The sequence below is a fragment of the Cebus imitator genome, unplaced genomic scaffold (genome assembly GCF_001604975.1).
Source record: "Cebus imitator isolate Cc_AM_T3 unplaced genomic scaffold, Cebus_imitator-1.0 Scaffold521, whole genome shotgun sequence".
Lineage (NCBI taxonomy): Eukaryota > Metazoa > Chordata > Mammalia > Primates > Cebidae > Cebus > Cebus imitator.
In genome coordinates, this window is record NW_016107836.1 from 741692 (window position 1) to 754352 (window position 12661).

The 12661-nt window shown below is 38.4% G+C and overlaps 1 protein-coding gene across 1 annotated transcript in view; it reads right to left on the reverse strand.

Annotated features, from left to right (window-relative positions):
- CCDC73 (coiled-coil domain containing 73) overlaps window positions 1–5526 on the reverse strand; it is a 162988-nt gene extending 157462 nt beyond the window's left edge. The window contains exon 1 of the mRNA XM_017514250.2: window positions 5483–5526. The gene's annotated coding sequence lies outside the window, so the exon portion shown is untranslated. The remainder of the gene's footprint in view (window positions 1–5482) is intronic.
- Window positions 5527–12661: the final 7135 nt, after the last annotated feature.

Sequence of the window (12661 nt, forward strand, 5' to 3'; positions counted from 1 at the left end):
TCCTGAAAATATTAACGTAAGCAAATAAAGGAAACAAAGAAAAGAAAGCATTCATTTAACAAACATGTATTGAGTCTCTTCTATATTTAAAATGTAATGATTCTTTTTAAAATACAGCAACCAGGCTGGGGACGTTGGCTCAGTCCTGTAATACCCACACTTTGGGAGGCTAAGGCAGGAGGATCACTTGAGGCCAGGAGTTTGAGATCAGCCTAGACAACATAGTGATACCCTCATTCCTACAAAAAAAAAAAAAAAAAAAAAAAAAAAAAAAACAGAAAAATTAACTGGGTATGGTAGTGCACACCTATAGTCTAAGCTACTCAGGAGGCTAAGGTGCGAGAATCACTGGGCCAGGGAGGTCAAGGCTACAGCTAGCTATGCTGGTGCCACTACCCTCCAGCCTGTGTGACAGAACAAGACCCTGTCTCAACAAAAAATAAATACAGACAGCTTCTTCTCAAGGAACTCTAGTAAAGAGATACAGATATACAAAAATAATTATAATATAATGTGATCATGTGTGAAGATGGAAATCGAGCATGAGAAAATCCGGGGTGGCTTGGGAAGGTCAGTCTGCCTGAGGAAGGTGACTTCTGGGCTGAGACTTAAAAGATAAGACATTAAGAAAGTGAAAAATTAGATAAGGGTATTTTTTTTTTTTAGATTGAGAAAAATAATTTATTATGAATAAGCAGTTTCAATAACAAAAGAAGGTAATAATTGAAATGAGCAAATAAAAACCATACCTATGTTCCTTTGTATTCAATGATTTCGCTCTGTAGGCACTGATTCCTTATAGTAATTTGCCAGTGCTTTTTCTTTGAAAGAATGAAATAATTTAGGATTTAGAATAAATAATAAATTTCAATCAATTTTCTTGATACTTATATTTTAAAGGGAAAAACAGCATAAGTAAAGTCACAGATGGAAGAAACATTATTTTAAATGAGGAACTAAAAGTAGTGTAGGGAGACTAAAGTCTAACAGGTAAGCCTGAGAGAAGACGAGATGAGGCTTGAGAAACAGGCCAGTCTTTGGGGGTCTTTTATGTCATGTTAAGGAGGCTGAACTAATACCATCACACATTCTGCTCTATTATACCAAATGCCTTGCCCTATATTATCTGTTTAAACATATTTTAAAATCAGATCAAATTCCATCTCCTCTGTGAAGCTTTTCTTACAAATCCCACTCACACCAATTTCTCCTTTTCTGAACTATACTTATTGTCAGATCATATGATTAGCACTTTATTGCGTATATTGCCCCATTCTGTTATTGTCTATTTGACATGATTTTGCACTTTATTTTATCCATTTATAATGCTGCCCATAAATAATGTTATTTTTTCATTAACTATTTCATGTTTGAAGAAGACTTATTAACCTCCAAGTGGGGAAAAAAAAACCTTGAGGTCATAGTGAATACTTGATAAACATTTTATTAAATTGCCATAAACTATATAAAATTACAAAAGCCACTTTTAGTTTCTTAAAATATTTACACTATTATGAGTAAAACATTCTCTATTCACATTAAAATCTTTACCAAATTTCTCCTTGTTTTAAGAAACAGAGGGAAGATTATATAAATTTTAGAAATTTAGAAATACTTAAACAAAACATGAGCTGTATTGATATGTATGAAGAGATTGAGAGAATTGGATATTCTCTCCATAAAGATCATTATGAAACCATAACATGAAATAAGCTACTAAATATACTATAAATTCAGCCAATCTAAGGCAACATACTAGAGACCTTTGGATCAAGTACATAAACACTAATTTGGGCCACCTTACAAATAAGATGTAGGAAAATCCTTTAAGAATTTTATAAAACACATAACTTTTAACTAAACTCCAAACTTTTTCAAATATGAAACAAGAATTGCCAAAATAGCTTTAAAAAAGTTGATTTCAACACAGCTAAAAATGTACTGCTCATTGAACTTAACTGAAAATAAGTTTTAGTTTTATGTGAAATTAATCAGCACTAGAAAACCTCATAAAGGTTTTTCTTATTACTAACAGAAAATTGCCATAGGTCATCAGGAAATTAAGAAAGCTGAATGACTTCCTGATGTGTTTCTCTGCCATGTCAACATTAGGAAATGAATTAGGAAAATAACATAAAAAATTTACAATAAAAATTTTCACCTAAATGTACATTACAACAAAAACATTTCTACCTTAATTATCTACATGATTTCCCAAAGTGTGTTCTAAGGGGCACAAGGCCCACTAGATACATTTCTAAAAACAAGTCCCACAGTCAAATAAATCTGGGAAATGCCAGACACTAACTCCCCATTTCAGAGATAAGCAGTCCCATTAGCTTTGTTAGAACCTGTTTAACTTTAATCTGTATTTCCCAAGTTTACCTTGACCATGAAACACCTTTTTTTAATAATTCATACGGCAAGCTAATATTCTGGGGAACATGTATGCCAAGAACATACTTTAGAAAATGCTAATCTACAAAATTGTTCTAAATTCACTAGTTCTTCCTTCACTAGTGGCCTAAACTGATTGTAACAAATAACTTCCCAATTTAAAAAAAACACTGTTCTCAGCCAGGTGTGGTGGCTCATGCCTGCAATCCCAGCACTTTGGGAGGCTGAGGCCGTGCAATTGCTTGAACTCAGGAGCTCAAGACCAGCCTGAGCAACATAGTGAAATCCCATTTCTACCAAAAAACAAAAACAAAAATTATCCAGTTGTGATGGTGTGCTCCTGTAGTCCTAGCTCTTCAGAAAAGTGAAGTAGGAGTATTACTTGAGCCCAGGAGGTTGAAGCTGCAGTGAGCCAAGATCATGCTAGTGCACTCCACCCTGGGCAACAGAGCCAGATCCTATATCCCAACAAACACACACACACACACACACACACACACATCCCCACCACCGTTCTCATTCAGCTGTTACCAGGACTGATAAAAGAACATAATCCATCAACAAAGAAATTTACCATTGCATCAATGACTTCTTTCAACTATAGCCCTAACACAATTTCCCAAAGTGTGGTCCATTAATAAGCACAGCACAAAAACATAGGACCTCACAGTCTAGTGCGGTAAAATTGTAGATTGCGATTCATTCATGAGTCAAAAAATCAATGTAATGGGTCTTGACCAGAACTTTTTTTAAAAGAAAGTCTAGACTAGTCAAAATAAAACAGAAAATATAAGTGTACACTGCTTATGGTTAAGGTAAGTATTGCCTCATGTGTATTTAATAATATTTCAGGTATGGTACTGCATGTAAAATGTACTTCTTAATGTCCGCTGTAATCAGAAAACTTTAAGAATGCTGTGAGTTCAAAAAAAGTTAGGTTAAACAAGTACCTTTACTGCAGGACATTTTAGAGCCCTTAATGAATTCAAGAGTATTTCTGTCCATAAAAACCTTTTTTTATTGAAGCATCTCACAGGACTAGTGCTCCCTGGAACACAGTTTAGGAAATACTGCCTTTTGGAAACGGTGTACCTCTAATTAGGTACACTATGTGTAGCAAGTACACTATATAAATAACAGTACCCAATTCTCACTTCTTCAGAAAACTCACAATTAGACTTCTCATCTTAACTACAGCATCTTTCACAATTTGGTCAAACTTGCAATAACTTTAGTTTTGTTAGCATGAAATAGTAATTACCCATCTGGGTTTCGATTCTAGCTCCACCACTTGTGGATTGTGTAATCAGCTTCGCATTGTTATTTAATCTCTTTCCCAAGGTTTTCTCACGAAGTATAAAGAGAATACTAGGAATACCTACACAGGGTTTGGGGTTTGTTTTTTACGATTAAATGAGATAATGTTCAGTCCCTGTCGTGTAATAAGCATTCCACAAATGACATCTGTTACTATTAGAATAACACTATCACCGCACCAGTAGAGTTATTACCGGATACACGGTCAGAGCGAAAGAAACTAAAAACATGCTGCCGCCTAGTGGATACTCGGAATTCTAAAAATCCATCATTCGCTTCCTTACTGACACTACGGTATGAAGAAGCCACATAGAAATAAAAACGTTTTCTCAAGCTGCATTAACTCGCCTTATAAATCATGAAAGTGGGGCATCTAAACTTCCAAAACTTAACAACTACCCCAAGGCAACCCTGAAACCAGAGAGAGTTGTAAAGACTCAAACTGGCCCAAGAAATGGCTGAGAGAAGACGCCAGTGAAGGACTAAAGAGGAAACCACCCACAGCATATTTGCTGATTCTCAGGTTGCGGTATTTCAGTACAGGTTTTTGCTTCAAGGTATAAAACAAAGAGAGCCATAGGAATTTATCACAACTAAAGCAAAATAACCAATAATCATTAATTCAAGGATCTCAATTAATGTAAGCAGAAGACTGTGGAATCTTCACATTTTCTTTCTAAAGGAGTGCAGCGATCGTAAAGTTTCCCATAAATGCCTTAAAAGTTGTCACTTATTTTCAAAAGCAAAGTGAAGTGGAAGATTACAGCAATGACATGAATAATTTATTTTTATTTTATTTTTTGAGACAGAGTCTCGCTGTCGCCCAGGCTGGAGTGCAGTGGCGCGATCTCAGCTCACTGCAACCTCGGCCACCCAGATTCAAGCGATTCTCCTGCCTCAGCATCGCGAGTAGCTGGGATTGCAGGCGCACACCACCACACCCGGCTAATTTTTGTATTTTTAGTAAAGACGGGGTTTCGCCATGTTGACCAGGCTGGTCTCGAGCTCCTGACCTCAGGTGATCTGCCAGCCTCGGCCTCCCAAAGTGCTGGGATTACAGGCGTGAGCCACTGCCCCAACCAAATAATTTATATCTATAATTCGGCATTATTAGGATTAGCAGGGTAGTCATTTCATTCCCAGTGAAATTCCATTTAAATTTGCTCGTGCAAGGCACTTTGGGAAAAACGAAATTATCAACAGAATAAAGAAAAAATAGAGAACTTTCCTTGGGAATTTACACGCTTCCACAATTGCACTAGAACTTTCCCACTACACTTAAAATATTCCGAAAGTAACGTCCACCAACGAAAAGTCGAGATTCACCAATGACAGTTCCAAATGTTGCCAACTCTGAGTGGTCAGAGTTGTTCGAAAATTTTCACAAAAACAACCAACATGGCTGCATTGCATTCATAAGGCAAACACGAGGTTTAAAACAAAAACCCCCACCACACAAGGCACAGGTACAGAAGGCGCTTCTCCACAATGAACAGGCGAGCCCCTCATGACTCACCCGCAGCCTCAATCCTGCCCAAGCGGAGGTCCAGAAGGAGGCCTGAGGGTGGCTGCTTCTCCTGGGTCGGGAGCTTGGAAGATTCTAGACACAGCCCAGCAGTCCGAGCCAAAGCAGCCCCTTGACAACCAGAGCAAGGAAGGGTAGGTTAGGCAGGGGAGCACAGGGCAAGCCCATAAGTGCACCCTGGATGAAAAGATTAGGGCTGCTTCCTAAACAGCCCAACTACACGCTATGACTGCTCCGGGTTGCCTCAGTGAAGCGCGGCTCTGGCTTCTTTTGGCCCTTCCGGTTCACCTTTTCCCGCCCCCCGGGCACTTCCGGGTGAAGGTCATTAGCCTGAGATAGGTGGGGGGAATCATGAGCACCTGGGGCAAAATATGATTGATTTTATTTTCTTTTTAATACAAGCTCTGAAAAGATACCTGGATATTTGATGTTTTTTTCTCATACAAGGAACAACACTACAACGTGCATTGGCTTATATATTCGGGTTCTTTTTTTAAGTCTTTGGAAAGATGAAAGAAAAACGAGTGTTACCTGTGGGGAGCAATGGGAAGTGTGTGGATGGGAACGGGAGAGAGGGAGACACTGAGTAGCTTTTTATACTTTTTGATGTTTGCTTCATGTGAATGTGTTATTCATTCAAAAAATAAATGTTGGCTGGTTGTGAGGGTTCACTGGCTCATGCCTGTAATCCCAACAATTTGAGGTGCTGAGGTAGGAGGATCGCTTGAGGTCGGGAGTTCAATACCAGCCTGGGCAACATGGTGAGACGCCCCCCCCAGCCTTGTCTACTAAAAAATACAAAAATTAGCTGGGCATGGTGGTATGCAGCTGTAATCCCAGCTATTGGGAGGCTGAGGTAAAAGGATGGAGTGAGCCTGTGAAGTCAAGGAACCAGTGACCGGAGATTGCACCAACTGTACTCCAACTTGGGCAATGGAGCAAAACTCTGTCAAAAAAAAAGAATGTAGCTTAATTTTTAAAGTGAAATAGTAGGGGAAAAAAACTGTAGATCTAATTATATTGATAATCACATCTATTTTAAGTACCTAACAATACGTTTTAGTATGTTCTGTTAAATAGTCAGTCATTCCATACTAATGTAATATGTTTCAGGCCTACATAGTTTTTGCATGTTACCAAAATGTGAAAGAAGTGGTCCCTGCCCTCAAATTTTTAACCATGTTTCCCAGTAAAAATCTGTCTGGAATTCTTTTTACTCCCTCCCTTTCTCCAGGCCTTTGCCCAGATGTCACCATATCAGAGAGAACATTCCTGACTACCCCATAGTAATACCCATGCACATCCCCTACTTTGACCCCACCTTGTTCTATTCTCTGTAGTGCAATCACCATCTCATCTGGTATATTTATTAACTGTATCCTAGGACACAAGTTTCGTGAAAACAGAGATGAATTTTGTTCACTTTTGCGAACCAGATTCTAGCACAATGCCTGGCATATAAATGCCAAACAAATTCAAATGAATGAATGGATGGGCCATGACCTTTCAATTTGATATTTACTAACCATAACAGCTATACTCTAATAATACTAATATTTATGATAATTTACTATGTGCCAGACAATGAGCTAAGTGTTTTACATACATCATTTCAACTTAGTCTCCACAACAATGCTATTACTATGCACTTTTTGCATATTAGAAAACTAGATTCAGAGAGGCTAATGAGTTGAATGTAATCACCTCTGGATGCCCTTCTAACTCGATGCAATTTCCCCGATGATCAATGCTGTGGTTTGAATGTTTTTGTCCTCTCCACAATTCATGTCGAAACTTAATCTCCAAAGAAACCGTATTATGAGATGTGACCTTTAGGAGACGATTGGGTCATGAGGGGAGAATAGGATTTGATGTCCTTATAAAAGGGTTTTCGGCCAGGTGTCATGGCTCATACCTGTAATCCCAAAACTTTGGGAGGCCAAGGTGAATGGATCTCTTGAGGTCGGGAATTTGAGACCAGCCTGGCCAACATAGAGAAACTCTGTCTCTACAAAAAATACAAAAATTAGCCAGGTGTGGTGGTGCGTGCCTGTATAATCCCAGCTGCTCAAGAGGCTGAGGCATAAGAAGCGCTTGAACCAGGCCGGGCGCGGTGGCTCAAGCCTGTAATCCCAGCACTTTGGGAGGCCGAGGCGGGTGGATCACGAGGTCAAGAGATCGAGACCATCCTGGTCAACATGGTGAAACCCCGTCTCTACTAAAAATACAAAAAATTAGCTGGGCATGGTGGTGCGTGCCTGTAATCCCAGCTACTCAGGAGGTCGAGGCAGGAGAATTGCCTGAACCCAGGAGGCGGAGGTTGCAGTGAGCCGAGATCACACCACTGCACTCCAGCCTGGGTGACAGACTGAGACGGCCAAAAAAAAAAAAAAAAAAAAAAAAAAAAAAAAAAAAAAAAAAAAAAAAAAAAAAAAAAAAAAGTAACAACTTAAAATAAAAACTTAAAAATTTTAAGGACTTAACCATTATTTTCACTTTGGGGATATCATTTTCATGTCATGGTACATGCGAACATTTAAAGAAACCTAACTGTTTCTATCAGTAGTTAGAAACTATATATGAGCCAGTAATGGTGGCATACATCTATAGTCCCAGTTGCTTTGGAGGCTGAGGCAGAAGGATCACTTGAGCCTAGGAGTTTGAGACTGCAGTGAGCTATGATTGCCCTACTGCACTCCAGCCTAGGTGACAGAGTGAGGCCTTGTCTCAAAAAAACAAGTTTAGAACTCTGTACGTCTTCCTCCACTTGCCTGGCATATCCTGACTCTACCACCACCAGCAGTTCCCTTTGCCTTTCTTTGTCCATGCTGCTTCCTCTACCTGGATACTCTTTACTGTCACTAGGCCTATCTAAAAACGCTTTCTCATTTTTTAAATTCCAGTTCACAGGTCTCCTCTTTGAAATTTCATCAACTTTCCGCTCCCATCTAAGTAGAACTAATCATTGCCTGCTTGGTGCAATCACTCTACCGTACATATCTTTATTGTAGTATTTATCACAGGCCCTTGCAATTATCTGTGTACACGTTCTCTCTCTTAATAGACTGTGAACTTTTTGAGGACAGGGACTTTGTCATATATGCTTTTAAAGCCTCAATGGCTAGCACAGTAGATGGCATGCAGCATAGTACTTAAGAGTAAATGGCTTGGTGCAAATCTTACTCTGCCATTTACTAGCTCAGGACATTGGATAAGGCATTTGACATCTCTATGCCTCAAAATCCACATTGATAAAATGGGAATAATAATGATACAGTATGGTCATTCCTAATCCAAAAATCTGCAATCCTAAATGTTCCCAAATCTGAAACTTCTGAGCACCAACATGATGCTACAAGTGGAAAATTCTACACTGGACTTCATATGACAGACTGCCATCAAAATGTTGTTTCACATACAAAGTTATTAAAAATATTGTGTAAAATTACCATCAGGCTATGTGCATAAGGTGCATAGGAAACATAAGTGAATTTTGTGTTTAGATTTGGGTCTGTAACCCAACATATCCCATTGTGAATGTACAAATATTTCAAAATCCAAAAAAATCCCTGAAATCTGAAACACTTCGGGTCCCAAGCATTTTGGAGAAGGGCCACCCAACCTCCTTACCTATCTTACCTATCTCTAAGATATAAATATGACAGATAAGGTGCATAAAGTGCATAGCACTGTGCTTGGCTGACAGTAAGCATTCAAAAAGTGTGAGCTGTTGTGCTAGTATTAGTATTGGTATTTTAGACAAGGTCTCACTCATCACCAAAGCTGGAGTGCAGTAGCACAATCACCACTAACTGCAACCTCAACCTCCTGGGCTGGGACCAAAGGCGCACGCCACCATGCCCAGCTGTTTTGTTTGTTTGTAGAAACAGGGGTCTCCTTGTGTTGCTCAGGCTGGTCTTGAACTCCTGGGCTCAAGTGATCCTCCTGGCTTGGCCTCCCAAAGTGCTGGGATTATAGGTGTGAGCCATCATGCCCAGCTGTTTTGTTTGTTTGTAGAAACAGGGGTCTCCTTGTGTTGCTCAGGCTGGTCTTGAACTCCTGGGCTCAAGTGATCCTCCTGGCTTGGCCTCCCAAAGTGCTGGGATTATAGGCATAAGCCACCGTGCCCGACCTTATAAGAATAACTTGTATGCACAAAGTAAATGAATGGGTTTCTGCAGTCTACTTAAATGCTGTAGTAATAACAAGTGCTTATAACTTGTTATAGTTATAGCACTTACTACATTTCATTATAGTTATTTCTTTTCATGCTTGTGAGCAGAGGATATTCATCTTTGTATCTGTAACCTCAGCACAGTGCTTGGCACATAATGTACATTTAATAAATATTAATGGATAAATATTTATAGTCAGTGTTGCATATAGCTTTAAAATTTTCATGTAATAATTGGTAGCATCACAAATTGTAGTTGAAATCTTTCTAAAATTTGCTGTATATGTTATATTTTCACTCTAGAGTTTTACATTATATATAATATAGTAACATGTCAATTAGCTATTGAATTTTAAGTGTCAATATCAGTATCATGGATTAATCAACTACAAATAATTATCTAGAATATGTACTACATACACCATGAGAGTGGTTTTATGTGAACTTATGATTTATTTATTTTATTTAAACTTATTTTAGATTAATGCACATGTGAGAAAAAGTCAAAAGTTATTCTTGAATTCAAGGTTGCAATAGACTATGATCAAGCCACTGCACTCCAGCCTGGACAACACAGTGAGACTTTATCTACATATTTTAAAAAATTATCCTTATTCTAAAATTGAGGTTAGGCATAATCTTAATAAGACTTTTTCTTTTTTCCTAATAGAATAGGTTTTCTTTTGAGCTTCTAATTCAAAATTTAATGAAAAGCGCTGGGCGCAGTGGCTCATGCCTGTAATCCTAGTTCTTTAGGAGGCTGAGACGGGTGGATCACGAGGTCAGGAGTTCCAGACCAGCCTGGCCAACATGGTGAAACCCTGTCTCTACTAAAAATACAAAAATTAGCAGGGCATGGTGGTGGGCGTCTGTAATCTCAGCTACTCTTCCCCAATCCACATGGTGGGTAGGCATATAGAAAACCTAACAAAATTATGACTCGGCCAATAATGAAGAAGGAGAAAATGAAGTTAAATAGGGAGCCAATAGCATCTGCTACAAAAATCAGTGGTTCTATATTTGCAGATGTCAAGTTTAAGGTATCTATGAGACATCCACATGGAAAAGTCAAAAAGGCAACTGGAAATGTTGAGTCTGAAGCTTAAAGAAGGGTTTCAGCTGGAAATACAAATTTGGAAGTAAAGAGAATAAGGTGCTTAATCCATGGAACTAAGTTAGATCACCCAGGAAGAGAACATAGAGAAGAGGACATTAAATTATTCATCTTTAAAGTAGAGATAATAACATTACATTCTTCATTGGATTATTAGAGAGTTAGTTGAGACAATGAGTATAAAGTACTAGATACACAGTGAAAACTCAATATCTGTTAATCATATGCAAATCAATATCTCTGATAGCCAAATTTCAGTCACAATAACAGCCTATAAAAAGGATATTTTCTATCAGGTATGTCCCTCCAAATATCATACTTCATAGATGACTGCCTGCTGCACTAACATTTGTTGTTCTCTCATTCTCTTTTTTTCTGGTATTATTACTATATGAAATGTCTAATTAATTTAAAGTTCTATTTATAAAAAGTTACTAATATCATGAAGCCATGACCAAAAAACACAGTAAAATATTCTTAAAATATCAAAACACACCAACCATAGTTTAATCTTAGTGAATCAAAAATTTTGTCATCATCTTGTCATCCCTCAGAGTCTTCATTAGTATCACCAATTGTAAGAATATTGGTTAATATGACATAACACCATTATGCTAAGATTGTACACTTCTGTAAAGTGATAGATGATCAAGGAAAAAGCTGTATACCAAAATATAAAAGCAAGTTACAAGGATCAACAAGCAATTGATGGGCTTACATATACTGTATACAGAATTCTTTCTAACAAAAACTCATCCTACATTATAATTTAAAGATTGTTCTAACAAGCAATTCCTGGTGATTATTACACTAAAGTGTGTGAACCACTGACTAATAACTACTGCTATGGAGGAGAACCTCTTGTACCTGCCTATCACAGCTTCAGATCATCCCTTTTTCTGAAACTATTTACCATAACCTTTTTTTTCTTGAGACAGAGTCTTGCTCTGTTGCCCAGGCTGGAGTGCAGTGGCATGATCTCAGCTCATTGCAGCCTCTACCTCCTGGGTTCAAGCAATTCTCATGTGTCAGCCTCCCAAGGAGCTGGGACCACAGGTGTGTACCACCATGTCCGGCTAACTTTGTGTGTTTGTGTGTATTTTTAGTAGAGAGAGGGTTGCACCATGATAGCCAGGCTGGTCTCAAACTCATGGCTTCAAGTGATCTACCAGCCTGGGTCTCCCAAAGTTCTGGGATTACAGGCCTGAGCCATTGTATTTACCATAACTTTTTGTTTGTTTGTTTGTTTGTTTGAGATGGAATCTCACTCTGTTACCCAGGCTGGAATGTAGTGGTACGATCTTGGCTCACTGCAACCTCCTCCTCCCAGGTTCAAGTGATTTTCCTACCTCAGCCTCCTGAATAGCTGGGATTACAGATGCGTGCCACCACATCTGGCTAATGTTTGTATTTTTAGTAGCAACAAGGCTTCACCATGTTGGCCAGGCTGGTCTCAACTCCTGACCTCAGGTGATCTTCCTGCCTCAGCCTCCCAAAGTGTTGGGATTACAGGCATGAGTCACCAAACCTGGCCAGTATTTGCCATAATTTTTTATACTAGTTTGTCTTCACCAATAGACTAATGTACTAAGCAGCATGCACCTTGTATTAAATATTAACAAATCACTTATGAATTTAGTTCTTAGGATTTAATTCTTTAGTCAATTCCATAAGGGAACATATAAAATAGAATTTTTATACCTTTAGCTTGACTAGATCTTGAATTTTGTATAGTGCCACAAAATCGAAGCTATCTTACGTTGCCATGCCTGAAATAGTAGGCATTAATCAATTATCCTAGATAGTATAATATGACATAATGCTATAGATTTTTCTTTATATTTGAAGATTAGATGGCTAATCATGTCTGGATATCTTTAATTAAATTATGATCTAAAAATGCAGTATGTAATCATTTTGAAGGTAATTAAACCTGTATTTTTTTTCCCCGTTTATTTATTTGATTGCATTTTAGGTTTTGGGGTACATGTGAAGAACATGCAAAATTGTTGCATAGGTACACATGTGGCAGTGTGATTTGCTGCCTTCCTCCCCATCACCTACATCTGGCATTTCTCCCCTTGCTATCTCTCCCCAGCTCCCCACCCCTCACCGTCCCTCACCTATTTCCCCC